The 23,373-nt window shown below is 37.4% G+C and overlaps 1 protein-coding gene across 6 annotated transcripts in view; it reads left to right on the top strand.

The window, feature by feature from the left end:
- Window positions 1-23,373, top strand: part of CCSER1 (coiled-coil serine rich protein 1) — a 1,577,476-nt gene that overhangs the window by 801,366 nt on the left and 752,737 nt on the right. The window lies entirely within an intron of this gene.

Genomic DNA, 23,373 nt, shown 5'->3' with positions numbered 1-23,373 from the left:
TTGGTGTTCTTCATTCTCCTTTGCTCCAGGTGGGTTGAGACCAATTGATGCATCTTAGATGGCCGCTTGTTAGCATTTGAGACCCCAGACGCCACATTTCAAAGTGGGATGCAGAATGTTTTTATAATAGAATTATTTTGCCAATTGACTTAGAAGTCCCCGTAAACCATCGTCCCCAAACCTCCGCCCTTGCTCCGCTGACCTTTGAAGCATTCATTTTATCCCGGAAACTTCTTTGCTTCTGGTCCAGTCCAGTTGAGCTGACCTTCCATGTATTGAGTATTGTCCTTCCCTTCACCTAAAGCAATTCTTATCTACTAATTAATCAGTAAAAAAACCTCTCCCACCCTCCCTCCCTCCCCCCCTCGTAACCACAAAAGTACGTGTTCTTCTCAGTTTTCACTATTTCTCAAGATCTTATAATAGTGGTCTTATACAATATTTGTCCTTTTGCCTCTGACTCATTTCGCTCAGCATAATGCCTTCCAGGTTCCTCCATGTTATGAAATGTTTCACAGATTCGTCACTGTTCTTTATCGATGCGTAGTATTCCATTGTGTGAATATACCACAATTTATTTACCCATTCATCCGTTGACGGACACCTTGGTTGCTTCCAGCTTTTTGCTATTGTAAACAGTGCCTGCAATAAACATGGATGTGCATATATCTGTTTGTGTGAAGGCTCTTATTTCTCTAGGGTATATTCCGAAGAGTGGGATTTCTGGGTTGTATGGTAGTTCTATTTCTAACTTTTTAAGAAAACGCCAGAAAGATTTCCAAAGTGGTTGTACCATTTTACATTCCCTCCAGCAGTGTATAAGAGTTCCAATCTCTCCGCAGCCTCTCCAACATTTATTATTTTGTGTTTTTTGGATTAATGCCAGCCTTGTTGGAGTGAGATGGAATCTCATCGTAGTTTTAATTTGCATTTCTCTAATGGCTAATGATCGAGAGCATTTTCTCATGTATCTGTTAGTTGCCTGAATATCTTCTTTAGTGAAGTGTGTGTTCATATCCTTTGCCCACTTTTTGATTGGGTTGTTTGTCTTTTTGTGGTTGAATTTTAACAGAATTATATAGATTTTAGATATCAGGCCCTGGTTGGAGATGTCATAGCTGAAAATTCTTTCCCAATCTGTAGGTGGTCTTTTTACTCTTTTGGTGAAGTCTTTAGATGAGCATAGGTGTTTGATTTTTAGGAGCTCCCAGTTATCTGGTTTCTCTTCATCATTTTTGGCAATGTTTTGTATTCTGTTTATGCCTTGTATTAGAGCTCCTAACATTGTCCCTATTTTTTCTTCCATGATCTTTATCGTTTTAGTCTTTATGTTTAGGTCTTTGATCCACTTGGAGTTAGTTTTAAACAGGATTTTGTGTGGCATCATGTTTGGCATAGAGTACATTCTCCAGAATTATTTACTGAAACATCAAACAAAGAAATATGTAATGAATCAAGAAAAGAATGCTGAAGAATTGCACCTGTTAGAGCCAAGAGGAATACCCCTGGGAGAGGGAGGAAGGTAAGGGACCTCTGTCCAAAGGAAAGAGAGAAATGATGAAGGAGTGATTTCATGGATTTAAAAAAGTGAAGAATTAGGGGGAACGATGGTCAGAAGCGTTAATGATCAAAGAGGTTTAGCAATATAAGTACTGACCGTGTCTTGGACTTGGTGATGAGATCAGTGCAGTTTCAGTAATGTTTTGAGTTGGTGAACAATTAGCAGTGAGTTGAAAAGAGAATGGGAAATACCAACAAGTTGCATGGATTTTGAGCAATAGGAACTTTGATAGGCTGCTGGTGGGAGTGCAAAATAAGTACACTGGCGTTGTAAAGCAATATGCCTGGATGAAGTAACGGTGAAGATTCATACCGTACGATCCAGAATTCTTCTCCCAGGTTATGCTCTGGGGAAATGATTCTCATGCATGTGCGCTTGGAGAGATATCCAAAAACTATTCGTCTGTCATTATTTGAGTTTTAAAAAAAGTATATAGGTTGTATCTCTCCATCAAAGAATAATGGATAAAGAAAGTGTGTTATGGTCATTCAATTAATTACTACTTAGAAATTGGAATGAGTGAACTGAAGCCATATCTATTAATATGGATAAATCAAAAAAACCTCACATTGAGCATATAAAGCAATATAGGTATATATAATATGATGAAATTTGTGTAAATACTAATTGTGGTCATATACATATATACTGTAATTATTTTTCATATCCAGGGATTATTAATATCAAACTAAGTAAGTGGTTAGCTCTAAGTAGGAAGGAAGATAAATTGGATAGCTATCTAGAGGACTTCAACTGTATGTCTGATGGTTTGGTTCTGTTAAATAAACGAAGCAACAAGGAAAAAAGGTTAAAATTTGACAAAGCTGTTTAGTGAGTGCATGAGTGTATACTATTTTTAAATACATCTCTGTATACTTGAAATATTTTATTAACTTTTACTAAAGAGCACCTGAAAAATGTGGAACAGAATCAGTAAGTGTAAAACTATACTTTCTAAAACCTTGGCTGGAAGGTAAAATGATAAAAGTGGACTCAAGACACAGAGAGATGATTTTTAAAGGTAGGAGAGAATTTAACATTATGGATTAAAGAATAGGGTAGATAGAGAAGGACAGCTTTGAAATATAGGTAATAGAGGGGACAATACAGTTGAGAAATCCAAAAATGAGAAAATTTGTGTCAGTCCATATAGTGTTTGTCCTTCACATTCCATTCCAATAGTTAGAACTTTTATACTTTTAATGTATGCCTTAGCCCACTACAAGCATAAACTCATTTTGTCTAGTTCTGCATTATAATAAAGAACTAAAGGGATAATGTTATACTTCTTAGATGACATCATCCTTCAAGAAATTATAGTAAGACAAAGTGCCATAATCTTTCTTTCCCCATCTCAGAGGAAATCAGTGACCGTGTGAGTCTTTTGCAATTACATTACGTTTGTATTTTAAAGCATCATCAAGTGGCTGCAGCACTGTCACTGATACAATTCCATCATCAAAACTGCTGAGTGAAAGGGAAGGTGTTTGTCCACGAATAATTTTATATTTTTGAATAATGAGGATTATTGAAATATTTGATATAATTAATTCTGGAAATGTCTCAGAGATGGAAATAGAGAACTTATATAAAGTAGAATTTCTAGGTAATTTCAAGACTTAATATTCCAGGTGAAATATAACTGACTTTGGGCTAATCCTGTAGAGTAGTAGCACTAAGTAAAAATATGTGAATAAGAAATAACTTTTAAGATTTTCACCCATGTAGTTGGAAGGATGTAGCCTTCTTGCTGAGTTCAATCCTGAAGATGTTTCTCCATTTGGACCTAAGAGAATATGGAATACTTTCCTGAGATGGATTTTCAGCTTTAAGAGTACTATTTAGAACAATAGTGGAAAACCAAAGCCATTATCGTCAAGTCGATTCCAACTCATACTGACCCTATAGGACAGAGTAAAACTGCCTGATAGATTTTCCAAGGCTGTAATCTTTATGGGAGCAGACTGCCGTTTATCTTTCTTCTGCGAGGTGGCTAGTGGATTTGAACCACTGACCTTTATTTAGCAGCCAAGTGCTTACCCACTGCACCATCAGGGCTCCTTTTAATAATAGTGGAGCAGAGGAAAAGATGACAATGACAGGAAATGGCATTTGAGAAACACAATCTGTGGTAAAAGAAGTCGTTACAACTATCTCCTGAATGACAGAAAGTGGCTTAAAGAATTCTCAGATTTATCGAATGCCTTAATCCCATCATCAAGTGGTAGGCCGAATCTGCCAAATTAGGGAGCATTCAGCTACCACTGCCACCGTTGTCATTACCATAAATCCCTTGTTCCTTATTCTTTTCCTTCTTAATTTTCTCTGTTTGATCCTTTCACTAATTGTATTTTCTCAATCCTGTCACTGATACCTCTGGTCTTTCTACCCCTTCCACTTTAGCACCTTGGGCAAGCTGCCTTGAAATCCTGTACACTTCCCAGCCCACAATAACTGCTCGCCATTGCCATTCTCCTATGGCTTTCCTCTCACTGTACTAGCTAAAGTCTCACATGCAAGCTGGATAGCTTCCTAGTCAGACAAGCAGAGTCGCCAAAATACCAGCTGCTGAGCTGCCTGCAGTTACAAGAGAACCGGAACTATCTGTGGGAGAATTACAAACTAGGCAAAAATAACCTAGGGGACCTCCCAATGTCGGTGATATGGGCTCTTTTTTCACCCCCTATCATCTCCTCCTACCCCCAGTCTCTTTTTCAGTTCCGTCTTTCAGGCATTAGTTTTCTGATTCAGCCTCCGTCTGTTCTGTCATTGGAGAAATTCATCTCAAGTTCACATAATGACTTGTCTAAGTGAGCTACCTCCCACAGAAATGACTGTCATGGTTTCAGTTAAGAACTTTTTTTTCTAAATTTTATTTATTTTGTTACTGTTGTTGTTGACAATATACACAGCAGAACACATACCCATTCAACAGTTTGTACATGTACAATTTAGTGACATTGATTACATTCTTTTAGTTGTGCAACACCGTACGGTTTCCAAGGCTGTAAATCTCCACAGAAGCAGACTGCCACATCTTTCTCCTGCGGAGTGGCTGGTGCTTTCAAACCACCAAACTTTCAGTTAGCAGTTAATCTCTTTAACTACTGCGTTGTCAGGGCTCCTAACAATTTAGTGACATTGATTACAGTCTTCAAGTGTTGCAACCATTCTCACTCTCCTTTTCTGAGTTGTTCCTCCTTCATTAACATAAACTTTTTGCCCCCTAAAGTTCCTGTCTAGTCTTTTGAGTTGCTGTTGTCAATTTGATTCCATAAAGATAGCTTTTAAAAAGGCGTGATGCTCAAGGCAGATGTTTTTACTAGATAAGCTAAACTGTTGTTCAGTTTTAAGACTTTAAGCGATATTGTTGGCTTAAGGTTTAAAATTTATCTCAGGGCAATAGCTTCAGGAATCCATCCACCCTCCATGATTCCAGAAAGTCTAGAGCCCATGAGAATTTGATATTCTGCTTTGTATTTTCCCACTTTTGATCAGTATTCTTCTGTGGAATCTTTGATCAAAATGTTCAGTAAAGGTAGCCAGGCACTATCCAGTTCTTCTGGTCTCATGGCAGAGGAGGCAGTTGTTCATGGAGGCAGTTAGCCACACATTCCATATCTTCCTCCTATTCCTGACTCTCTTCTTCCTCTGTTCCTCCAGGTGAATAGGGACCAATTCTTATGCCTTGGATGGCCATTTGCAAGTTTTTAAGACCTCAGGCACTATGCAGTGAACTAGGAGGTAGAACAGAAGCACTAAATATGTTATTAGGCCAATTAACAGTGAAGAGGAGGCCTAGTGGTACAGTGATTAAGAGCTATGGCTGCTAATCCAAAAGTAGGCAGTTTAAATCCACCAGCCACTCTTTGGAAAACCTATGGGGCAATTCTACTCTGACATGGAGGGTCGCTATGAGTCAGAATTGACTTTACAGTAAAGGGTTTTATCAGTGAAGAATTTTAAGCAACAGTGGAGGAGAAATTGGTCAGAACATTTGGTATTTCTGAAATGATGCAGAGTTGCCTGTTTCTGTTAACTTGTAAGAAGATCTTTATCTCTAAATTATAATCTCTAAAATACAAGAATTAAATAATAACATATATTGAGCATTTATCGTGAGCCAGGTTTTCTTCTTATTTATTCCCTCAGAACAACTGTATTAGGCAATGTATAATTATTGCCATTTTACTGACTGTGAGTCTGAGATTCAAAGAGATTTATGAACTTACCCAAGGAAGTGGTAGAGCAATTGTGTTGCAGAGCTCTCCCTCTTATCTACAATGAGGCTACCATTGTAAATAGTAGTCCTTTAAAATGCTCCATCTACTGACTTGACTGCAAGAAAATTAGGTCTGCACTGAGCTCATCATAATGTCTATGGAGTCAGAAATATTTAAGCATTTGCTAGCTGAATTACTGCTTATGCTGTTGAATATCCAACTAGGATCACTCATGTTGAGACCACTTGGTAGAAATAAGAACACTGTTGTTATCATTAGGTGCCATCAGGTCAGTTCCAACTCATAGCAATCCTATGTACAATAGAACAAAACACTGCCTAGTCCTGGTCATCCTCACAATTGTTGCTATGTTTGAACCCATTGTTGCTGCTACTGTGTCAGTCCATCTCATTGAGAGTCCTCTTTTTCGCTGACCTTCTACTTTACCAAGCATGATGTCTTTCTCCAGGGACTGGTCCATTCTTAAAATATGTCCGAAGGACATGAGGCAAAGTCTCGCCATCCTTGCTTCTAATGACCATTCCAGCAGTACTTCTTCCAGTACAGATTTGTTTGTTCTTCTGGCAGCCCATGGAATATTCAATATTCTTTGCCAGCAAGGCATCGTAAAAAAGGCGTGGGGGCGGTGTCTGACCTCTAATTTCACATGGGGAAAGGAGAACTAAGATCAACAACTTAAGGCTGATTCCCATGAGCTTTCTCTCTCTGCCATTTTTTCTAAATCTAACACCAACCATCCCTCATACAGCACTCTCTACTTCTCTGCTGGGTTCAATAATTCATTGCAATGGCCACACAGAACTCACAGACCATAGTTGTGATAATGGGGTTTATTATAAGGGAAGGAACAGTTACAATTCAGACTCAGGAACACTCAGGATACAGTTCTTTCATCAGGACAGCCTCTTCCCAACCGTGCTTGCAGGCATACCTCTCCCTGGCCCTAGGCCTCTCCCCAGAGGCACTCGGCTTTCTCTCTCTGTGGGCCGGAAAGTCCACTGCGCCTTTTCCTGCTGCCGGATCTCTGCTGCCAGGTCTCTCCTGTCACCACTTCTAACCATCTTCAGGGTTACGGCTTGCCCTCTCTCTTTATCTGTTTCTTACTTCCAGGAGCTTCTCAGAGCAGGGATTCTGGGTTCAAAGGACAGGCTCTGCTCTTCTGGCTGTTCTTCCTTGGTGATGGTAGGATCCTCCTCTGTGCTCTGAAATTGGTTCTCCCTTAAGGCAAAACTGACCAATCTCTGTGGTGGGCCACAATTATGTTATCATACAATCCTGCCCAGTCACCAGGATGGGAGTTAAGACCATCGGTAGAAAGCCCACACACAAAAGTAATTAATCCACTGTGGGCATCAGTTCTTCTTCATTCTTCATTGTCTAGCTTTTGCAGGCACATGAAACCATTGAAAATACCATAGCTTGGATCAGGCACACCTTAATCCTCAAAGTGACATCTTTACTTTTTAACACTTTAAAGAAGTCTTTTGCAGCAGATTTGCCCAGTGCAATATATCATTTGATTTGTTGACTACTTCTTCCATGGATATTGATTGCGGATCCAAATAAAGTGAAATCTTTGATGACTTCAATATCATCAGTAGAACAAGGCCAGGGGCTGACTTTGGAACAAACCATTAATTGCTCGTATGTGAGTTCAAGTTGAAGTTGAAGAAAATTAAAAAAAGTCTTTGCGAGCCAAAGCACAGCCTTGAGTATAACCCACCTGAATTTAGAGACCATCTCAAGAATAGATTTGACACACTGAACACTAATGACTGAAGACTGGATGAGTTGTGGGATGACGTCAAGGACATTGTACATGAAAAAAAGCAAAAGATCATTAAAAAGACGGGAAAGGAAAAAAGACCAAAATCAATGTCAGAAGAGACTCTGAAACTTATTCTTGAACTTAGACTAACTAAAGAACAATAGACTAAAAAAAAAGGGAAATAATGACGTTTTAAAAAAGGAAGTAGTTTTATACACACACCTATAAATGTTTTTTACTGATGAAGTAGCTGAAACTTACAGAAATGGCCACCCAATGTAGGATACAAGGTACAAGTTCTAGGACTTCCTGGATTCAGGCCACCAGGAAGAATTGTAAGTGCTTGAGAATGCCACCAACAGAAATTTGTCCTTGCTGTCCTTCAACTTGGTAAATTGAAGGCATTTTGTTGTAGACTTCAGAGCAGCTTAAAGTCCATCTTTGCACTTTTTCTCTGTATTTCAAAAAAAAAGGTATATATTCACACGTTCCTGAACCTCTTTGTATTATTCTAGGAGATTTAGAGAATATTCAGAAGAGATATCAAACCTAGTTGGGTAAAAAGAGGAAAGGCACATCAAGTAAGAATCAGAACTGACAGGGAGAAGAGCCCTTAAAAGGCCATTTGGGATTTGAAATGATGAGAAAAGCAGAAATGTGGTGGGGACAGTAGACAACAAGTTATAAAGAATAATGTAAGGGCCAATTTAGAAGGCTGATGAAATTAAGAGTAAATTGAGATCATATAGTCAGGCTTTGGAGGAATGCAGGATATAGAATTATATTGGTGTTGATAAATGTACCAACAAAATTTATATATAACTTCCATTCTTGTTATCTTGAATATTTCATTCAGCTATATATTAAGTAATACTTATATTACAGTTGAATTTAAAGAGTTCTGTTTTAATCTCAATGAAAAACAGCTATTTACATATGACATGTAGATATTTTACAAATAGATTAAATTGGAAAACAGTTTTACTTCCCTAATTCATCAAATTCTTTTACGGATTAATTCTACCTTTTATGCATATTAAAAATCCTTTCTTGATTTAAATGTACATTCAACCGGTAAGGGTAAAAAAGGTACCAAATGAGAAGGCAATAAAAAGAAATACAGAGAAAAGATGTGTTCTTTCTGAAATGATAACAAAGGCTTAGCCCAGGCTTAGGGTTTTGTTTTCTATCTTCCCATTTCAGGATCTCTTTTTCTTACCACTAAAATCAGTATTTGGCACTATTTTAAAATGAGTACAGTAAAACACTTACTGCTTATATTTTAACTAATTTTATACTTTTGCATACCTTTTCATTTAAAATCAAGTCAAGCTCTTTGAAAATGGGCGTGGGGATCCCACGTGGGGAAAAAAATGTATTTTTGAGGTGAAAGTTTGTTAAAGAGAGAAAGACAGAATAGATGTTTTCGATTTTCTGTCCAACACAGTGTCTCTCGATATAACTATAACATTAGTAAATGTTTATAACCCAACGTTGAGCAATTGTTTAGTCCTCCTTTTCAGGGTCAGTAGATAATCATCAAAATTTATAGATATTTTATTTTTACTTGATTAGTAATTTTAAACATTAAATATTGGAATATCTCTAGAAATAAAATTATTTAGTATTATGTAACAGAGTTATGCACTTAAATAAGATATATAACATATATTTTGTGAAAACAGAATTTTTGTAGTTTTCCTTAAAATCCTAGTACCTTAAAACCAGCTCTTCTTTATTTGAAATGAGTATCTATCTCAGAATGTAAATTACATAAATAAAATATAAAATTCCATTAGCTCAAAATAGGGCATGTAAACAACTTAAATCTATGAATGATGCTTAATAGTATATATTGCAATATAAAGAAACCCATTATAATATTTTCTCTTTTACTCAATAACCTGTTGCTATCAAGTCAATTCTGACTCATTGTGACCCTATTTTTTTGCCATATAATCACTATTTTGTGGATTTATTATTTAACAATAACTCTCCATGAAGTACTTGAAGGAAATCTTGCCTTTTTTTTTTCCTCCTAATTTCAAAATTATTAGAAGTGTGCTGTTGAATAAAATCAATAGTACACTTCTAATAATTTTGAAATTGTTAGGTGCCGTCAAGTCAGTTCCGACTCATAGCGACCCTATGCACAACAGAACAAAGCACTGTCCAGTCCTGCACCATTCTTACAATTGTTGTGCTTGAGCCCATTGTTGCAGCCACTGTGTCAATCCATCTCATTGAGGATTTTTTTCCGCTGACCCTGAACATTACCAAGCATGATGTCCATCTCCAGGGACTGATCCCTTCTGACAACATGTCCAAAGTATGTAAGACGCAGTTTCACCATCCTTGCTTCTAAGGAGCATTCTGCTTGTAGTTCTTCCAAGACAGATTTGTTCATCTTTTGGCAGCCCATGGTATATTCAACATTCTTTGCCAACACCACAATTCAAAGGCATCATTTCTTCCTCGGCCTTCCTTATTCATTGTCCAGTTTTCACACACATATGATGCAATTGAAAATACCGTGGCTTGGATCAGACGTACCTTAGTTTCAAGGTCACATCTGCTTTTCAGTGCTTTGAAGAGGTCCTTTGCAGCAGATTTGCCCAATGCAATGCATCTTTTGATTTCTTGACTGCTGTTTCCATGGGTGTTGATTGTGGATCCAAGTAAAATGAGATTTTTGATAACTTCAATCTTTTCTCTGTTTATCATGATGTTGCTTACTGGTCCAGTTGTTAGGATTTTTGTTTTCTTTATTATGAGGTGTAATCCATACCAAAGGCTGTGGTCTTCGATCTTCATTAGTAAGTGCTTCAAGTCCTCTTCACTTTCAGCAAGCAAGATTGTGTCATCTGCATAGCATAGGTTGTTAATGAGTCTTCCTCCAATTCTGATGTCCCCTTCTTCTTTATATACTCCAGCTTCTCGGGTTATTTACTGAGCATACAGATTGAATAAGTGTGGTGAAAAGATACAACCCTGACGCACAACTTTACTGACTTTAAGCCGCTCAGTAGCCCCTTGTTCTCTCCAAACAACTTCCTCTCGATCTATGTACAGATTCCTCATGAGCACAATTAAGTGTTCTGGAATTCCCACTCTTTGCAATGTTATCCATGGTTTGTTATGACCCACACAGTTGAATGCCTTTGCAGAGTCAACAAAACACAGGTAAACATCCTTCTGGTATCTTCTGCTTTTAGCCAGGATCCATCTGACATCAGCAATGATATCCCTGGTTCCATGCCTTCTTCTGAATCCGTCCTGAATTTCTGGAAGTTCCCTGTTGATATACTGCTGCAGCTGCTTTTGAATGATCTTCAGCAAAATTTTGCTTGCATGTGATATTAATGATATGGTCCAATAATTTCCGCATATAGCTAGATCACCTTTCTTGGGAATAGGCATAAATTTGAATCTCTTTCAGTTGGTTGGCCAGATAGCTATCTTCCAAATTTCTTGGCATGGATGAATGAGCACTTCCAGCATAGCATCCATTTGTTGAAATTTCAAATTTTTGAAATTAGGGGTAAAAAGGCAAAATTGCCGTCAAGTACTTTATGGAGAGATGTTGTTAAATAATAAATCTACACAATAGTGATTATAGAGCAAAAATATAGTTGTTACTGTGGAGGAAGGAGCCCTGGTCGCTCAATGGCTGAGTGTTTTGCTGCTAACCAAATAGTTGACAGTTTGAACCCACCCCGCAGCTCTGTAGGAGAAAGACCTGGTGATCTGTTCCCATAAAGATTAAAGCCAAGAAAACTCAACGGGACAGTTCAACTCTGTCCCATAGGGTCACTGTGAGTCAGAATTGATGTGATGGCATACAACAACAATGTAGAGGATTATCAAGCTTTTCTGAGAAATGTACTTTAACTCTGTGGGCTTAAGTCTCCTCATAAAAAAACCAAACCAAACCCGTTTCGTCGAGTCGATTCCGACTCATAGCGACCCCATAGAATGGACTAGAACTGCTCTGTAGGGTTTCCATGGAGCATCTGGTGGATTTGAACTGCCAACCTTTTGGTTAGCAGCCGTAGCTCTTAACCTCTATGCCACCAGAGTCTCCTCGTAGCTCACTTAAAAGATTAGGCACTATTATTCTCTTGAAGTCTTTTCCAGATAAACAGTAGCATGTGCTGCCAGTGTTCTGCCCACATTCCTGGATCTCTTCACCATTTCTGTGCACATGGGTGAGCTGTTCACTCACTCCCAGAAACCAACACCTGTCTGTCAGAGAGCTTAGCCTGCAGACGCTGGAGCCTGAAGAACATAGACATGCCCCCTTCATGCCCAGCACCCCTGCCACCCTTAACCAAAGACTGATGTTTGTGAAAGTGTTCATAGTCTAGCTCTCTTGCCCCAGGTCAGGACAAGTCTGAGGTGGGACTTTCCGTTTCTCCAGAGCGTTCTTATGAGATGGAGCCAGAGTTACTCTCTGCTGTCTTAACAAGACACTTTCACAAAAGCTTCTTCCCTTCAATTTCCTACTTCCTCACTCCCCTCTGTTTTCATCCCTCTAGGAACACTTACTGATAAATCACTTTCACAGGAATTCTAGCCTCACCGTCTGCTTTTTTGGATCCCACGTAATAGTATCCTGATTGAATTTGTTCTGGTTTGACAATTTTTTTGTGTGTGAAAGCCCTATCTAATATATGACCTTAGATAATACACATCATCTCAGAACAATGTTGGAAGAACTACTACGCCACAATATCTGTGCCTAAAACAAGTCAATACAAACGTTATAGGTAAGACCCCTATTTTTTACCTTCAACAATAAGGTAAAATTATCAATTGATAATTTAGTGACAGATGTTCAAAGATGGGGTGTTCTTGCCATCTGTGAACCACCATTATAGTTTCATATATATCAGATATTTTCCAGGTAATTTTATAAAGCTTACCAAATAATGTAATCTATTTTGAGAATGAAACAGAAAAAAAAAGGGGGTTGGGGGATGTAATATAAAAATCAAACTAAAATAAGTAAAAACAAATGAATTGGGCTTTCTTATGAATATGTTTAAAAATATTGAGTTAACACAGTATACTGACATTAAGGTTTATTTTAGACAAAAAAGGATATTAATAAATGACTGATCAAACTGTTTATAGGATTCCAGCACCAAATAAACACAAAGATTGATTCAATTTTATGTTTTCATTTATTTTTTTTAATTAAAATACTGCTTAAAAGTAAAATAATAATTTGATGATATTAGTACTATATCTTTGAAAGTAATTTACACAGCTTCAAAAATAGTAGTGTGTAAAATACATGGAATTACTTAATGGTGCTAGAAATTACCATTGATAAAGTCTACTTGTGATTTAATCAATTCAGCTGAATAATACAAATTCTTCAAAAGGCTAAAATATTTCTGAGGGTAGAGACCACTTTGTATGCCAATATGTCAAAAATACTTTTTTTCTGTCGCAACTAGCAAGTTTAATAAGAAGAAGATTTTGCATGACAGCTAAATCTGCCATTTATTTTCTCTATTTCACCAGTCATTTCCTTTGAATTCAAACTAAGAGTGAGACTTACATTTTTCCGGGGGATAAAAAAATGATACATTCACTCTCATTTTGCATGGTACTTTTCTTTTGCTGATCAGTAATTCCAAATATTTCTCTAAGGCTCACTGTTTGGCATATATCTTTTTGATAGATCCTTGGAAAACTTAAATGCTCTACTGGGATCTAATATTATCAAGATCTTTTTTTTTTTTTTTTATACTAGAGAGTAGTCTGCACTGTTACACAGACTTCATTCTTACTGTAATGGTAAATTATCTTCCCTACCTTCTTCATTTTATTCCATGTAATGTATTTTATTAGGGTGCATGACCTAGCAAACTGAAAAAAAAATGGACTTTTTTATTATTATCCACATGTTTTACATTAAAAAAAATTATATTAAAAGATATTTCATTGGTAGCCTAACAAAAGAGGAGGCTGGGGACTGATACACAGAGTGGGTTTCCTTTGTAATTAGGCTAAGAACACCTGATTGTCCTACTGTTATATCTTCACTCACAGTAGAATCTTATCAATTTGCAATCTCTTCCTCTTCTGACAAGTCACCCTCTTGTATTATTGTTCTTTTTGTATTTTACCTGGATCAGGACTATGACTCAGAGTACCTGAAAGGTCACAGAAAGCTATTAACCATCTGAGGAAGGGTTTTGTTTGTCATAAATTAAGATTGCTATGCCAACTTTCTTTTGATTTATATTTATCAGGTATGTGCTTGCAGTCCATTTATTTTCAACCTTGATATGTCCCTTGTTTCTTAAAGATAACATGTCATTGGCTCTTGTTTTCATTTCTTCAGTCTGTGGATCTTTGTCTTTGATTAATTTAATCCATCTGTGTTTATCTTAATTTCTCCCTAACTTGGATTTAATTCTGGCATCTCCTTTAATTTTTTAAATTATTATTATTTTCTGCATTTTGTGGGCTTTTTAAAAAATCTTCATTACTGCTTTCAAGTCTATAAAATTTTCTTCTTTTTCTTAAATGTTATATAGGCTAGGAAACCAACAACAACTTGAGTAAAGACACATGACAGCATCATCCTGATAACAAGTCAGATGAAGACATCACAAGAGTAAAATAAAGTTAAAAAAATGATTACTGGGAATCCTAGATAAAAACTTGTAATTGATGACAAAAGGGGGAATGATTTACATAGTTATAGAATGTTCATATGTAAAGGAAGTTAAGGCAGCTTTGAGATAAAAGACTTTTAAAAGTAGGATGTTAAATGTAAACCTCATGGTAACTGCAAAGATAAATATTAAATTTACTGAGTGAAACATAGAAGAAAAATGCAAAACGTATAGTAAACTACAAAAATAAATGAAAGGAAAAAATCTGTAAACAAAAATAACTCAGCAGAAAGTAATGAAGAATAAAGAAAGCATTAGCAACACCTACACACAAAAAGCATAACAACATGACTGTAGTGGATTCATCCCTAGCAATAATCACACTAAATGTAAATGGATAAAATGCACCAGTTGAGAGAAAGAGTGGCAGAATGCCCCATCAATATGTTGCCTACAAGAGGCACGCAGACATAAATAGGTTAAAAATCAAAGGATGAGGAAAATAAATAAATAAATAACAAGCAAATATGATAAAAGGATCAATGCACCAAGAAGACATAACAATTTAAATATTTATGAGCCCAACACCAGAGTCCCAAAATATATAAAGCAAAATCTAACAGCTCTACAATAATAGTAGATTTTAATACACCACTTTTGGTGATAGAAGCAACTAGAAAGAAAAATCAATATAGATCTAGAAGACCTGAATAACACCATTAGCCAAGTGGACTTAACAGACATATATAGAACACACCACACAACAGCAGCACAATACACATTCTCCTCCAATGCACATGAAACATTCTCCAGAATAGATCATTTCTTAGGTCAGAAACCAAACCTCAATAAAATTTTAAAAATTGAAGTTATACAAAGCATCGTCTCTGACCGTAATAGAGAGTGCTAGAAACCAATAAGAGATAAAATAAGGGAGGAGGGGAGAGAAATGCAGGGAACTAAATAACACACTGCTAAAAACTATTGGGTCATAGAAAAAAATCAAAAGTGAAATTAAAAGATACTTAGAATTAAATGAAAATGAAAACACAACATACCAAAACTTATGGGAAGCAGCAAAAGCAGTGCTTGGAGGGAAATTCATAGCAATAAGTATCTGCATTAAAAAAAGAAGATCCAAAATCTATAACTTAACCAGTCAAGCTGATCAAATAAAAAAGGAGAAACAAAAGAAGACCAAAGCTACCAGAAGAAAGGAAATAATAAATACCAGCACAGAAATATATGAAATAGAAAACAGAAAATCAGTAGAAAGAATCAACAAGACCAGAAGTTGGACATTTCAAATGATCAATAAAATAGACAAACTGCTGGCTAGAATGACAAAGGAAAAAAATGAGAAGATGAAAATAATCAAAATAAGAAATGAAACTGGAGACATTACAACAGATCCCACTGAGCTAAAAAGCATCATAACAGAATACTATAAAAAAAATTGTACTACAACAAATTGAAAAACTTGAAGAATTGGACAAATTCCTAGAAATACACTACCTCTGTAAACTAACATAAATAGAGAAAAAAATCTAAGCAGACCAATAACAAAAGAAGAGATTGAAAATGTCATCCACCCCCCTCCCAAAAAAAGCCCAGGACCAGATAGCTTCCTCTGGGAATTCTATCAAACATTCAAAGAAAATTTGACACAAATTCTGTGCAAACTGTTACAAAACAGAGAAGAAGAAATACTCCCTAACTCATTCTATAAAGCCAGCATCACCCCAACATCAAAACCAGGTAAAGACATTACAGAAAAGAAAATTACAGACCAGTATCCCTCAGGAATATATATACAAAAATTCTCAACAAAATTCTAGTGAATAAAATTCAACAATGTATTAAGAAAGTCACACATCATGATCAAATGGGATTCATACCAGGAATGCAAGGGTGGTTAAACATTAGACAATCAATCAATATAATCACCACATAAATTAAACAAAAGAAAAGAACCGCATGATCATCTCAATTGATGCTAAAAGGCATTTGATAAAATCCAACACCCTTTCCTGTTAAAAACTCTCGGCAAAATAGGAATAGAAGGGAAATTCCTCAACGTAATTAAGGGCATATATGCAAAGCCAACTGCCAACATTATTCTCAATGGAGAAAGACTGAGAGCATTTGCCTTGAGAACAGAAATGAGATAAGGATGCCCATTATCATCACTCTTATTCAGTATCATACCAGAAGTCTTGTCCAGGGCAATATGGCAAGAAAGAAAAAGAGTATCCAAACCAGAAAGAAAAATAAGACCATGTCTATTCACAGATGACATGATTCTATACATAGAAAATCCTAAAGATTCCACAAAAAAACTTCTGGATAATGGAGGAGTTTAGCAATGTTGCAGGGTACAAGATCAACACACAAAAATCAGTTGGGCTCCTTTATACTAAGAAGATGAATTCTGAAAAGCAAATTAAGAAAACAATACCATTTACAACAGCCCCACAAAATGATAAAATATCTAGGAATACATCTATCCAGGGTTTTTAAAGAACTTAGACGATGAAAGCTATAAAACACTAGTACAACAGACAAAAAAAGATCTACATAAATGGAAAGATAGTGCTCATGGATTGGAAGACTTAATATTGTGGAAATGCTAGTACTAAGGGATCTGTAGATGCAATGCAAACCCACTCCAAATTTCAACAACATTCTTAACTGAAATGGAGAAATTAATTACCAACTATATTTGGAAAGGAAAGAGGCTTCAAATAGCCAAAGCAATATTGAAAAAGAAGAACAAAGCAGGAAGACTCATACTCCCTGATCTCAAAACACACTATACAGCTACTCAAAACAGCCTGGTAGCAGTTTAATGATAGACACATGTTGTCGTTAGGTGCCGTCGAGTTGGTTCCGACTCATAGTGACCCTATGCACAACAGAACGAAACACTGCCCGGTCCTGCGCCATCCTTACAATCATTGTTATGCTTGAGCTCATTGTTGCAGCCACTGTGTCAATCCACCTCATTGAGGGTCTTCCTCTTTTCCGCTGACCCTGTACTCTGCCAAGCATGGTGTCCTTCTCCAGGAACTGATCCCTCCTGACAACGATAGGCACATAGATCAGTGGAAAAGAGTTTCAAATCCACAATTAAATCCATCCATCTATGGACAACTGATTTTCAACAAGGGGTCAAAATCCATTTGATGGGTAAGAAACAGTCTCTTTAACAAGTGATGTAGGCAAAATTGGATATCCACTTACAGACAAATGAAACAGGACCCATAGTTCACACCATACACAAAAATCAACTCAAAATGGATCAAAGACCTAAATGTTAAAGCTAAAACTATGAAGTTCCTGAGAGATAATATAGGGACAAAACTATGGGACCTAATTTTCTTTGGAAATAGGCATATCAAACACAATTACAAATTCACAAACTACAGAAGACAAATTAGATTACTAGGACCTCCTAAAAATTAAATACTTACATTCATCAAAAAGACTTTATCAGAGAGGGGGCCAAGATGGCTGACTAGGCAGATGCTACCTAAGATCCCTCTTGCACCAAAGACTCGGAAAAAACAAGTGAATCGATCACATACATGACAATCTACTAACCCTGACCATCAAACACAGATCTAAAGAGTTGACGTGAGTGACAGGTGAGCGAAAAGCTGTGTCCTGAACCAGTGACCGCTTCTGGAACCCGCGATCCACTTCACAGCCATGAGCCCCGGCGGTTCCCTGGTGCCGAGTGGCGGGGCTGATTGTGGCTTGCTGAGTTGGGGCAGGCACGGGACACAGCCCTAACCCCTAGCCCCCTGGGGTAACCTCCATGGAGACTCAGCCAGAGCAAGCAGGCTGCACACTGACGGGGCTAACGAGAGAATGAATAACCACAGGGAAGCAGCGACTGTTTTCGGAGCCTGGAGCCAGCATCCCAGTCAGAAAACCTTGGCACCGGGCTTTGGACTGGGTGCAGGGGAGCTGAGCACAGCATCCTGAGATGGTGCAAACACGGGGCACAGCCCTAGTCCCCTGAAGTGACCCCGGGGGAAGCCCAGCCAGTGCACGCAGGCAGCGCAGCAACGTGGCTGGCAGGAGGAGAAGTCACCGGGAGGCAGCGACTGGTTTTGGAGCCGGGAGTGCAGCATCCCAGCTGAGGAACCTTAGCGCTGGGCTTTGGACTGGGAGCGGAGGAACTAACCATGGCTTCTGAGACAGCACAAGCATGGGACGCGGGCCTGACCCTCGGGGGCAATCTCTACCCAGCCAGCACACACAGTCTATGTGCCCCTCAGGAATCTCAGATAAAACAGTCGTCCCAAGCAAGATAAGTAACTTTGTCTATGTTCCGGGGTGCTACTCTCTCCTATCTATCTGATCCCTCCCCTCCCCTTCCCAGGCGGCCTCATTAACATTGAAATTTCCTGGGCCAGAGAATGAAGTGCTCTGCTGCCTTTTTTTTTTTTTTCTTTCTTTCTTTGTTTTGTCTGTTCCTAATCCATTCTCCTGGCTTGAGAGAAGCAGCTACAAAAAACCCAGGGACCAAGAATTCTTCCCTGACTTCCCAAAATTGGACTAAAAATACGGAACCAGCTCCAGCCAAGCATTTGAGATCCAGAGTCTTGGGCTTTCATCCCTACAGGGAAAAAGGTGGCTATTACAATGGAAAGGCAATTCTGATAGGGATCTGACTGTAATTGTTTTAGCGGATTACTGGAAAGACAAGTTTCCCAGGTCTGATATCTCTACCTATTAAACAGAGCCCTCACTGACCCACAACGGGGAATTGAGGGCTGAAAAAAGAGCTCCACCCAAACCACCTAACCTCCTGCCATAGGGGTCAGAGGATAGTGACATCTACCAATCTGTAGAGGTACATGCATTGGGGGCCTAAGGTACAGCTGCAGAGCCCACCCACCAAAGTGCTTTAGGAATAGAGACACACCTACCTCACTGGTACTTCGGGGAACCCTGTCAGCATCCTGCCCCCCCGGAATGTAACCCCCTGCTGCTACTAGAATCTGGTGCACACAACTATCACCACTACTTCTCTAAGCGAATAGGTGAAGGTCTACCCCACACACTTGGTGACCCTAAATCAGATTCTACTCAAGAATAGTGAATGGACTCTTAGGCTAATATTTCTGGTAACGGCCCAAACCAGCTGGTAAGAGGACATAAGTGATAAAAAGCCTACAACAACCAAGACAGTGCAATCTAGTAGCCCATCTACGTACATTGAAAGAAAACAAAACAAGATAATTCTCAGTGAGCAAATATAAAATAAACCATTACAATATCTTATAGATGGCTCGGAGATAACAGTCGATATCAAACCACGTAAAGAAGCAGACCATGATTGCTTCTACAACTCCCCAAATTAAAGAATCAAAATCTTTCCCAAATGAAGATACAATCCTGGAATTCCCAGATGCAGAATATAAAAAACTAATATACAGAATGCTTCAAGACATCAGGGATGACCTCAGAAATGAAATAAGGCAATCTACAGAAAAAGCCAAGGAACACACTGATAAAGCAGTTGAAGAAATCAAAAACATTGTTCAAGAACATAGTGGAAAAATTAATAAGCTACAAGAATCCATAGAGAGACAGCATTCAGAAATCCAAAAGATTAACAGTAAAATTACAGAATTAGACAACTCAACAGGAAGTCAGAGGAGCAGAATCAAGCAATTGGAATGCAGAGTGGGGGAGGTGGAGGATAAAGCAATTGACACCAATATAGCTGAAGAAAAATCAGATAAAAGAATTTAAAAAAAATGAAGAAGCCCTAAGAATCACGTGGGACTGTATCAAGAAGAATAACTTGCATGTGATTGGAGTCCCAGAACAAGGAGGGATAACAGAAAATACAGAGAGAATAGTTGAAGATCTGTTGGCAGAAAACTTCCCTGACATTTTGAAAGATGAAAGGATATCTATCCAAGATGCTCATCGAACCCCATATAAGATTGATCCAAAAAGAAAATCACCAAGACATATTATCATCAAACTTGCCAAAACCAAAGATAAAGAGAAAATTTTAAAAGCAGCCAGGGATAAAAGAAAGGCCCCCTACAAAGGAGAATCAATAAGAATAAGTTCAGACTACACAGCAGAAACCATGCAGTCAAGAAGGCAATGGGATGACATATATAGAGCACTGAAGGAGAAAAACTGCCAGCCAAGGATCATATATCCAGCAAAACTCTCTCTCAAATATGAAGGTGAAATTAAAACATTTACAGATAAACACAAGCTTAGAGAATTTGCAAAAATCAAACCAAAGCTAAAAGAAATACTAAAGGAAATTGTTTGTTGAGAAAATCAATAACATCAGATAACAACACAATACAAGGTCACAGAACAGAACATCTTGATATCACCTGAAATAAGGAAATCACAAAAACAAATTAAGATTAATTTTAAAAGGAAAAAATGCTCAAAGCAGGGAATCATTGAAGTCATTATGTAAAAGATCACAATAATCAAAAAGAGGGACTAAATACAGGAGGCATAGAACTGCCATATGGAGAGGGATACAAGGTGATATAGGATGATACAAGTTAGGTTTTTACTTAGAAAAATAGGGGCAAATACTAAGGTAACCACAAAGAGGTCTAACAATTCCATAACTCAAAAACCAAGAAAAACATGCAGAATCAGCAAACATAAATTCGACTATTATGAAAATGAGGGACACACAATTTACAGAGAAAAACATCTCAGCACAAAAAAGTAAGTGGAAAAATGAAATTGTCAACAACACACACAAAAAGGCATCAAAATGACAGCACTAAACACATTCTTGTCTATAATTATGCTGGATGTAAATGGACTAAATGCACCAATAAAGAGGCAGAGAGTCTCAGACTGGATAAAGAAACATGATCCATCTATATGCTGCCTACAAGAGACACACCTTAGACTTAGAAACACGAACAAACTAAAACTCAAAGGATGGAAAAAAATATATCAAGCAAACAACAATCAAAAAAGAGCAGGAGTAGCAATATTAATTTCTGACAAAATAGACTTTAGACTTAAATCCACCACAAAGGATAAAGAAGGACACTACATAATGATTAAAGGGACAATTGACCAGGAAGATATAACCATATGAAATATTTATGCACCCAATGACAGGGCTGCAAGATACATAAAACAAACTTTAACAGAACTGAAAAGTGAGATAGACACCTCCACAATTATAGTAGGAGACTTCAACACACCACTTTCGGAGGATAGAACTTCCAGTAAGAAGCACAATAGAGACACGGAAGACCTAATTGCTACAATCAACCAACTTGACCTCATAGACCTATACAGAACACTCCACCCAACAGCTGCAAAGTATACTTTTTTTTTCTAGTGCACATGGAAGATTCTCTAGAATAGACCAAATATTAGGTCATAAAACAAACCTTTGCAGAATCCAAAACATCAAAATATTACAAAGCATCTTCTCAGACCACAAGGCCATAAAAGTGGAAATCAATAACAGAAAAATCAGGGAAAATCAATCAAATACTTGGAAACCGAACAATACCCTGCTCAAAAAAGACTGTGTTATAGAAGACATTAAGGAGGGAATAAAGAAATTCATAGAATGCAACGAGAATGAAAATACTTCCTATCAAAAGCTCTGGGACACAGCAAAAGCAATGCTCAGCGGTCACTTTATATCAATACATGCACACATACAAAAAGAAGAAAGAGACAAAATCAGAGAACTGTCCCTACAACTTGAACAAATAGAAAGCGAGCAACAAAAGAATCCATCAGGCACCGGAAGAAAACAAATAATAAAAATTAGAGCTGAACTAAATGAATTAGAGAACAGAAAAACAATTGAAAGAATTAACAAAGTCAAAAGCTGGTTCTTCGAAAAAATTAAAAACATTGATAAACCATTGGCCAGACTGACTAAAGAAATACAGGAAAGGAAACAAATAACCGGAATAAGAGACGAGATGGGCCATATCACAACAGACCCAACTGAAATTAAAAGAATCATATCAGATTATTACGAAAAATTGTACTCTAACAAATTTGCAAACCTAGAAGAAATGGATGAATTCCTAGAAAAACACTACCGACCTAAACTTACACAATCAGAAGTAGAACAACTAAATAGACCCATAACAATAAAAGAGATTGATAAGGTAATCAAAAAACTCCCAAAAAGAAAAAGCCCTGGCCCTGACGGCTTCACTGCAGGGTTCTACCAAACTTTCAGAGAAGAGTTAACACCACTACTACTAAAGGTATTTCAAAGCATAGAAAATGATGGAATACTACCTAACTCATTCTATGAAGCCACCACATCCCTGATACGAAAACCAGGTAAAGACACCACAAAAAAAGAAAATTACAGACCTATATCCCTCATGAACATAGATGCAAAAATCCTCAACAAAATTCTAGCCAATAGAATTCAACAACATATCAAAAAAATAATCCACCACGACCAAGTGGGATTTATACCAGGTATGCAAGGCTGGTTTAATATTAGAAAAACCATTAATGTAATCCACCGTATAAATAAAACAAAAGACTGAAACCACATGATCTTATCAATTGATGCAGAAAAGGCATTTGACAAAGTCCAACACCCATTCATGATAAAAACTCTCAGCAAAATAGGAATTGAAGGAAAATCCTCAACATAATAAAGGGCATCTATACAAAGCCAACAGTCAACATCATTCTAAATGGACAGAGCCTGAAAGCATTTCCCTTCAGAACAGGAACCAAACAAGGATGCCCTTTATCACGGCTCTTATTCAACATTGTGCTAGAGGTCCTAGCCAGAGCAATTAGGTTGACAAAGAAATAAAGGGCATCCGGATTGGCAAGGAAGAATTAAAATTATCTCTATTTGCAGATGACATGATCTTATACACAGAAAACCCTAAGGAATCCTCCAGAAAACTACTGAAACTAATGGAAGAGTTTGGCAGTCTCAGGTTACAAAATAAACATACAAAAATCACTTGGATTCCTCTACATCAACAAAAAGAATATCGAAGAGGAAATCACCAAATCAATACCGTTCACAGTAGCCCCGAAGAAGATAAAATACTTAGGAATAAATCTTACCAAAGATGTAAAAGACCTATACAAAGAAAACTACAAAGTACTAGTGCAAGAAACTAAAAGGGACCTACA

Source organism: Elephas maximus, chromosome 5 (genome assembly GCF_024166365.1).
Source record: "Elephas maximus indicus isolate mEleMax1 chromosome 5, mEleMax1 primary haplotype, whole genome shotgun sequence".
NCBI lineage: Eukaryota > Metazoa > Chordata > Mammalia > Proboscidea > Elephantidae > Elephas > Elephas maximus.
This window is presented reverse-complemented; position numbering and strand designations above follow the sequence as displayed.